The sequence below is a fragment of the Etheostoma spectabile genome, chromosome 23 (assembly GCF_008692095.1).
Source record: "Etheostoma spectabile isolate EspeVRDwgs_2016 chromosome 23, UIUC_Espe_1.0, whole genome shotgun sequence".
NCBI classification, from domain to species: Eukaryota; Metazoa; Chordata; class Actinopteri; order Perciformes; family Percidae; genus Etheostoma; species Etheostoma spectabile.
This window is the reverse complement of record NC_045755.1, coordinates 3909420-3909678: the sequence shown is the minus strand read 5'-3', so window position 1 is coordinate 3909678 and position 259 is coordinate 3909420. Positions and strand designations below refer to the sequence as shown.

Here is a 259-nt window from a genome sequence, read left to right as displayed (position 1 = left end):
TGGCCTGCCTGCCAACAATGACCTACTATCCAGAGCCCGAGTTCACTAGCTTCACATCCACATGGACAGGAAACAGTGTGCGCATCACCATACAGGTAATGCATGTTTTTAGGACACATGCACAAATATAGGTCATGAAAACATAAAAGGACAGTGTTTGTTTCGGTTGTTACTTTAGAAAAAGGCAGACAAACTGGAGATGACCATGGCAGAGTTGGAGGTGTGGGGCGTTGAGGAAGAAAAACAACACCCCTGCATT

General features: G+C 45.6%; 1 protein-coding gene across 1 annotated transcript in view; it reads left to right on the top strand.

Moving 5' to 3' along the window:
* LOC116673460 (plexin-C1-like) overlaps nucleotides 1-259 on the top strand; it is a 6776-nt gene that overhangs the window by 6215 nt on the left and 302 nt on the right. The window lies entirely within an intron of this gene.